At 37.5% G+C, this 8282-nt stretch overlaps 1 non-coding gene and 1 pseudogene across 1 annotated transcript; both read left to right on the top strand.

Moving 5' to 3' along the window:
- The first annotated feature begins 1145 nt into the window (after positions 1-1145).
- LOC145573535 (small nucleolar RNA R71) lies at positions 1146-1251 on the top strand. Its single transcript, XR_014097529.1, has one exon. It is a non-coding gene; the product is annotated as a small nucleolar RNA R71 (small nucleolar RNA).
- A 6591-nt stretch (positions 1252-7842) lies between these two features.
- LOC145573529 (small nucleolar RNA R71) lies at positions 7843-7940 on the top strand (annotated as a pseudogene).
- The last annotated feature ends 342 nt before the right edge of the window (positions 7941-8282 follow it).

Genomic DNA, 8282 nt, shown 5'->3' on the forward strand with positions numbered 1-8282 from the left:
TTTTCGATTGGATTTTCAGCCACATCCTCATTCAAAGAGCTTTTTCCTTCCTTATCTTCAACCAAAACTTCCTTAGGACTCTCCTTAGCCTTACTTTTCTTAGGCTCAACATTCTCAAGAATCCTACCAGTTCTTGTCACTATGGCATTAATTTGTCTCTTAGGATCTACACCTTGAGATGGTAGGGAAGAAGGGCTAGCATGCTCTTTCAAAACATTTTCCAATTGAGAAATTTGATTCTCCAACATCTTACTATGAGCCATCATGTCATTAAACTTCTTATCACTAGAAGACATGTAAGTGTTCAACACCTTGATTTTATTTTCATTGACATCCTCCAAACTACCTCTTGAAGGAGATGATTGGGCATAAGAACTATCATTTTGGCCTTGAGCCTTTGGAGTGAAATCGAGTGAGGGACCCCTTTGATTGTTGTTTTGAAAATTCCCCCTATTTTGGTTACTCCAATTTCCCCGATCTTGATTTTGGCCACCTTGGTTATGATTACCATAATTTTTATTATGGTTCCCGTAGCCTTGCCCTTGGTTTTGACCACCATAACCTTGGTGGTTATAGTTGCCTCAGAAACCTTATTTCTTTGATTATCAAATCTAGGTCCAACATTGTTATTAGACACATAGTTCACATGTTCATTCTCATTGCCAACATAATCATTACATCCATCAAAAGAAGCATTAGGACAATTTAAAGCATCATGGTCATATGATTCACACAAATCACAAAACATATAACCACTAGACATGTTGTTAGAAGGGGGAAGGGGATTTAAGTTAGGAAATTTACCTCTCCCCTTATTTTGGGAGGGAAGAATCGGTGCATGAGAAGAAGCACTCTCAAGTTTGGCCTTGATAGAGGTCATTTCCTTTCCCAATTCCGAGATTTGTGAGGATAAGTTGTTGATGGCATTAATGTGATCAACCGAGTACACCGAGGCACCACTTTTGCTTGTTGTTTCACGCTCATCATCTTGCCAATCCATATAATGCCTCACTACATCTTCAATGACGTCCACCACTTCCTCCTCCGTCTTGTTCATTATTGGTCCTTCGGCTCCCGCATCAAGGCAAGATTTTGCTTGAGGGCTTAGACCTCCATAAAATATTTAAATGATTTGATAGGTCGGAATCCCATGGTGTGGGAACTCTATTTGGTATTCCTTATACCTCTCCCATGCCTCATAAAGACTTTCATTGGGTTTTTGGTTGAAGCTTTGGATAAGAGCTCTTGCTTCGGCCGTTTTCTTTTGAGGATAGAACCGAGATAGAAACTCCTTAGTCAATTCATCCCATGTCCTCAAGGAGTTTGGTTTCACCTCCTTGTCTAACCACTCTAATGCATGTCCAATGAGAGAAAAAGGGAAAAGCTTAAGGGGAATAAACTCTTGAGAAATCCCATTCACCTTGATTGTGTTGCAATACTTCTCGAACTCCTTAAGATGATTGAGGGGACTCTCATGCTTTGCACCACTATATTGACGCATCTCTATCAAAGTAATCATGGCCGGTCTAATCTCAAACTCGGTTGCAGGTGTCGTAGGTAGAACAATCCCACTCTCATACCTATAGGCTCCTGAAACTCCTAGCTCCTTCAATGCCACTCTAGATTTTTCTCACATGCTTCAAATGACACTAGAGAACGACCATGTGCTCTATGAATACAATCTCAAAAGAAAAAATTAGTAGCACGGCTTCAAATGTAGCCTAAAAGAAAGAAAATCTTTTTGTACTTTTCAAATAAAATTAAATAGACTCAATCAACAACATCAAATAACCATGCCACTCCTTGGCAATGGTGCCATTTTTGACGCGGAATAAACCTAGACCGTTGGTAACTAAGTTCCCCGATCAAAAAAAAAATTTGTACAACCAAACCCAACCCTAGGTATAGGGGTAAGTCCGGGTCGAACCCAAGGGAATGTGGTATTTACTACGGTCTCAAGCTAAGCTATTCCGAAATCTTAAATGAAGATTGGTCTAGCAAACCTAACAACGCAATTAAACGATTACAAGAATGATATAAAGGATACTAGGGAGTCGGGATCCACATGCACTCATGATAAGCACTCTAATTGCGAAAGAAATTGATCAAGCATACAATGCGAGGGAAAGCGACAAATGCAATAAAAATCACTCAAAGAGCTATTTCCTAGGGTCAAGCTAGATTTCTCTACAAATAACTTCAAAAGAAAATTGCAAATTAAGATCAATCGATAATAATAGCTTCAAAATCAATTTTTCGTGTCATTGAAACCTATTATGCAATCTAGCATGATAGTTAAGGTTGATCACTCCTCAAGATATCAAACACATGCACAAATTTCACTAACCAATTTAATAACAATGATGATCAATCAAATTCCCCCAATTAACCATGAATTATCACTCATACATGCTTCACCCTATCCTAACAAGTAATCTACTCACTACACATTGAAAATTTGAACAAAGCTAATCTAATCACAAATTTCATCATAAACATAGTAATCAAAATATGCTCAAACTTATCAAAAATCAAATCAAACAAACAAGTAATTTAATCAAAATAAAAAATCAAACATTAAATTGCATTAAAGAGTAAAGAATTCTTACAAAACTTTAATCAAAATCAAAGAGGAAGAAGATTGAAAGTAGCATTCATCAACATCACAAAGTTTCTCTCTCTAAAATCTAAGAACAAATCTTCAAAATCAAGAGCTTCTCTCTCTAAAATTTCATCAAAAACTAAATCTAAAGCTTAATTCTCTCTCTAGAAATGAAGGAATTCTATATATAGTAAAACTAAGTAAGGAGAAGTCAGTTAGACGCCCAAAAGAGACCTCAAAAGGCGCAGGCTCTCATCCTTAAGCGCGGCCGCAACAAAATGGATACAGAAACAAGGGAGAGACAGCGCACAGCCGCTCCTGGCTCCTGCGCGGCTGCTCCTCCCTCGCGCACAGCCGCGCCCTTAGATCAGGGGAAGTGGCTTGGTGCGATTGAAGATGTCCCCGTGCGCTCCATATTATGCATGTTGCCAGAGGCAGTCACTTGAGGTCCTTACGGTGAGTTCAACACCGTCTTTTAATGTCCTCGCGACATGAGAGCGCGGCCTTGAAGACTTGGCTCTTGCACTCCTTTGCTTTTGAGTTTCAAGAGGGGGGAATCGGGATACTCTCAAACCGTGCACACCATTACCATTTAAAAAGAAAACCATTCAACTATACAAGTCCAAAAGCGTTATGTCCAAAGTAAGAACCAAACAAAACACAATGCAAATTTTCCTTGAAAGAAACAATATTTCTTTGGAGTTTTTCAAAAATAAAAGAACATGGAAATGCATATAGAAATGTGCATAGCATATATGAATCAACATCCCACCAAACATGATGGAATACCCTCCCCCACACTTGAATGAGATAACATGCGCTAACATAAATCAAATAATTCACGGGAGGGGAAAACAAAGAGATCAATCCAACAAACCAACACATGTTCAACAAGTCACCAACCATTAGAGGAAAAGCAAGGAAAGATATTAACGGATTTAGGTGGGTGTAAATACCCTCAAATGACCCAATTTAACCTTTTAAAGCCAATGTCCTCTATCATTGAATTTTGTTTTTCATGTGCTAGCAAAAATAGGAGTCAAACTTCCTTGATTCTTGATCCAAACCAATGCACCAAAGCATATCAAGTCATATACCTAGCGAAAAACACACAAACATTTCCATAAGAGAAAATGCGATGGAAAGGCTTGTTTATGGTCCAAGCTTGACCGCTCTAGTAAATAATATTGCAATGATCGCAAGAGCTTGTCAAATGCACTACTAAACATTTCATAAGAAAGAAGGTAGGCAAATAACAGGAAAAGGGCGTGCAACAAGGATAATGCATGCAAATGTTGAGAGAGATGCCAAGAAAAATAAGAAGAATCAAAAGAAAATTCAAAGAAAATAAGAAAAGGAAGAATAAGAAGAAGAAGAAGAAGAAGAACTCTCCTCAAAATATTTTTGGGTGGAAAAATCACCCTTTTCCTCAATATAGGACGAATGAGGAACACATAAGTCATCATAGACAAAGGGGTCCCCAATAGGCTCATTAACAAAGGAAGGGAAGGATATAGGAGTGTAGGGGATATGGTTAAAATTCCCTGAAAAGGGGATATGAGAAAAGGGAAAAGGGGCAATGGACTCACAAATGAAATCTTCCTCACCACCATGCCTCAAATCACCAATAAGAGCGTGAAAATCAATCATTAAATCCTCAAAAGCAGAACACTCATGATCTCCATCTCCCTCAATCATCAAACTTCCAAGAGGAACAACATAATCCCCTTCATCACAACTATGAACAACAACTTCCTCAATATCCTCAAAGCCTAAAGTCTCAAAACCATGCATGAATGGATGCAAATTCATTTCAAACTCATCTCTCTCCCATGAAGCATTCTTAATGAACTCACTCAAAAGGCTATGAGTTTTCATTTGACACTCAAAGAACACATTGGTCATAACCTCAAATGAATCCAAATACCCATGGATAGAAGATTCACAATCATGCACTTAAGACTCATCAAGATGGGAGGGAGGGTTGAGGTTTTCAAAATCAACACTCTCTTCATTCTCTACTCCTTTACCATCACTCAAATGCTCACCAATGGGATCCTCACACTCTCTTGGTTGCTCAAAATCATCATCATCATCATCCTCAACACACACATTGGATTGAGATTTTTCACAAACAAGCATCAAGGATGACAATTTGCTTTCTAACTCATCTCTTCTTCTCTTTCCCTCCTCAAGATGCTCCTCATTCTTTTTCATTATCTCTAATTGACCTCTCATATATAGATTTAAGAATCATCTCCTTACTAGGCTCAAGATCATTATCAAGCTCAATGCGCCTAATTTGAGACTCAAATATATCAACAAGAGATTCAAAAGGTTTAGAAGGTTGAGGCTCAATAAGAGAAGAAGAAGTACAACCAAGATTGGAAGAATCAACATTAAGATCATGAGCATATACATCACATTGGGGAGTGGTGGCACAATTAAACACATGAGATTCGTTATTAAGGGAACGAAGCACATTACAAGAAGGTATGGTAAATAATGAAGAAAATTGAAACACACCATTAGCATCAACTTGAGTATGTACCTCATCATCATGAATAAAAAGGGAAATAGAGTTGAAATCATTTATTCTAGGTTCACTAATAGGATCATGTGACAAATCATGGGAATTCATGCCTAAGTATTAGAAGAGTCAACACATTGCACATCAACATTAGAATCATGATTACCCCTACTATAGACATCCCTAGCAAACCAAACATAGAAATCCCAAGCATCATCAATTGATAATGCTCTAAATTCACCATTATGCATGCATTCCACTTCATTCCTAGTTTACTCATTCAAACCAAAATAACAAATCTCACAAGCCTCCCATAAACTACAACAATTATAGTTCATAAACCCTATAATTCTATGGAAGTAGACATTAAAAGACTCTCCATCATATTGAGGAAAAGAAAAATATGCCATTTTTATCAAAAAAACAAGCAAGAATCAAATAAAAGAAAAGTATATACAAAGAAATAGACTCAAGAAATAAAAACACTCAAACATAGACACCGTTCCCCGGTAACGGCGCCATTTTGATGTAGGGAAAAGTATGTCTTTATCTAATCTTTCCTAGAGCCAAAAAAATTTATAATCACTTAACAAACCTAAATACGAGTATAGAGGTAAGTCAAGGGTCGAACCACTAGGAATGGTTATGTTTAAGTATTTCCAATCTATGCCTAAGCTAGGTCGAAGTCAAGGGTAAAGATGTAACACTAATTAACTACTAAACAAGTAAACAAACAAATGAAACACTAGGAAATGGGAATCAACAAGTAATCATGACAATTGCAACAACTAGGGAAGAACATGCCAATTAATGGTTGTGAGACTAATGATAAGAGCTCTGAATTGGAATCAAAGAGCTATCTCCTATAAGTCAAGCTGGGGTTCACTATGAATGACTAACAAGGAGAATCACAATCCAAACCAATCGATAATTGCAATTCCTAAATCAATGGGTCATGTCATTAGCAATCGCAATGCAATCTAGCATAATTCTCAAGGCCTAATCAAACTACATACATGCAAACTTTCATTAATCACTTTAATCTCAACCATCAATCAACACAATTCCCAAATTAATCACCATCAATCAATCATACAAGTTTCACCCAATCCCTAGCCAAACAACTACTCCAGAATCATCATCTAATCAACAAGAAAACTAAAGAAATCAAGAATCAACAAAATATGGAGAACAATTAAATAAATCAAGAATCAAACATCAACATCAAATCAATCAAACTTGAAATTAAACAAATCAATAAAATGAGATAGAGTTAGATTTCCTCATTGGTTGATTATGAAAATCTTCAATACAATTGTCACCTTGAATCTTCAATCTCTCAAATCCCCAATGAAATTCCTCACTTTCTCTATCTAAATCTACTCCTAAACTAACCCTAGATCTAGAGAGAGAAGCTCTCAACCTAAGCTAAAATATGAGAGAGAAACTCTAAGCTAGTCTAAATTTTTTTTTAAAAATAGAAAGGTCTCAAGTATATATAGCAAAGAAAAACAAAAGGGACAAAGAGCCACGGTGCGCATGCGCAACATGCCTGCACGCACGCACCCCTACTGCACTCCTGCGCGCATGCACAGAGGGGTCTGCACGCACGCACCCCTACTGCATTCCTACGGCGCGCAGCTCCTCTTGTGCTAGCTCGTGGCCCCTCGCGTGCATCCCTATGGACGACGCTCTCGTGATGATGCTCACGAGGAGGGCAGCCCTTGAACTTCACAAAATTGCGTGTTCATCACCAAAATCAATGAGAGCGCAACCGTGAGAGCACATCAACTTAAACTTTGAAACTTCACCTACAAAATTACAAGTAAAAAAAGGGAGAAAAAAAAATAAAATAAAACTAAACTAAAACCACAGATTAGGAACTGAAAATCATGAAAAACTCATAAAACTAATCGAAAACCAAAATGAGTTATTAAAACGGAAAATCAAAGATAACTAAGAAAATTGTAGGAAAATAAAGAAAGAAAATGTTGAAAAAGGACCTAAATCTTATTCTTTTGAGCGCTATAAATGACGCTCATCAAGTTTTGACCACCATAACCTTGGTGGTTATAGTTGCCTTAGAAACCTTGGTTTCTATAACCCCCATTGTGGTTATAATTATCAAAATTCCTATTATCATAGTTCCTATTCCTATTATTCCTTTGATTATCAAATCTAGGTCCAACATTGTTATTAGACACATAGTTCACATGTTCATTCTCAATGCCAACATAGTCATCACATCGATCAAAAGAAGCATTGGGACAATTAGAAGCATCATGATCATATGAATTACATATATCACAAAACATATAGCTACTAGACATGTTTCTAGAAGAAGGAAGGGGATTAGAGTTACGAAATATACCTCTCCCCTTATTTTGTGAGAGAAGAATAGGGGCTTGAGATGAAGCACCCTCAATTTTGGCTTTGATGGAGGTCATTTCCTTCCCTAATTCCGAGATTTGTGAGGACAAGTTATTAATGGCATTGATGTGATCAACAAACTACACCGAAGTGCCGCTTTAGCTTGTTGTTTCACTCTCATCATCTTGACAATCCATAATTCCTCACAACATCTTTAATGATATTGACCACTTCCTCTTCCGTCTTGTTCATTATTGGTCCTCCGGCTCCCGCATCAAGGCAAGATTTTCCTCGGGAGCTTAGACCGCCATAGAAGATTTGGATGACTTGATAAGTAGGAATCCCATGGTGTGGGCACTCTCTTTGGTATTCCTTATACCTTTCTCATGCCTCATAAAGACTTTCATTGGGTTTTTGCTTGAAGCTTTGAATGAGAGCTCTTGCTTCGGCCGTTTTCTTTTAAGAATAGAACCCAAATAAAAACTCTTTCGTCACCTCATCCCTGATAGGAATGGTGTCCTTCGAACAAGTGTATTATTCTGATAAAGGGTTCAGAATTATTAGAAAGCTAATTATTTAGTGAGGTCAAGTGATCGCAAAGCCTAGTTGGAGGCTGCTTTCGATCAGTAACATTAATGAATAATTAATATTACAGCTTAATCTTGACTGAACCCTTCCGGTCACACCCAAAAAACAAATGATTCGACGCGACAAACGAATCCGAAAAGAATAAATGAGTCACACGAGTATTATGAACAAAGACGTCGAATTCCGAGTTTA

Source organism: Chenopodium album, chromosome 12, assembly GCF_948465745.1.
Source record: "Chenopodium album chromosome 12, dcCheAlbu1.1, whole genome shotgun sequence".
NCBI lineage: Eukaryota > Viridiplantae > Streptophyta > Magnoliopsida > Caryophyllales > Amaranthaceae > Chenopodium > Chenopodium album.